The following is a 313-nucleotide window of genomic DNA, read 5'->3' on the forward strand; positions in this document are numbered from 1 at the left end:
AGCCCCCCTGCCTGCTGACGCGTGGCCACCGAGGGACCTGGTCCCCCCCGGGGGTGGCCTGGGCCGTGTCCGTATATATCTATATCTAATATATACTTATACCAGTATCTGTGTCTAACCTATCTATATATCTTATCTCTACCTATACCTGTATATCTCTATCTGTAGCTATATATATCTATACCTGTATATCTCTACCTATACCTGTATATCTCTATACCTATATATATCTATATATCTCTATCTATCTATATCTATACCTATATCTCTCTATATGTATTTCGATGTATCTATATCTACATATATCTATATC

This window comes from Buceros rhinoceros, unplaced genomic scaffold (genome assembly GCF_000710305.1).
Source record: "Buceros rhinoceros silvestris isolate BGI_N320 unplaced genomic scaffold, ASM71030v1 scaffold37878, whole genome shotgun sequence".
NCBI lineage: Eukaryota > Metazoa > Chordata > Aves > Bucerotiformes > Bucerotidae > Buceros > Buceros rhinoceros.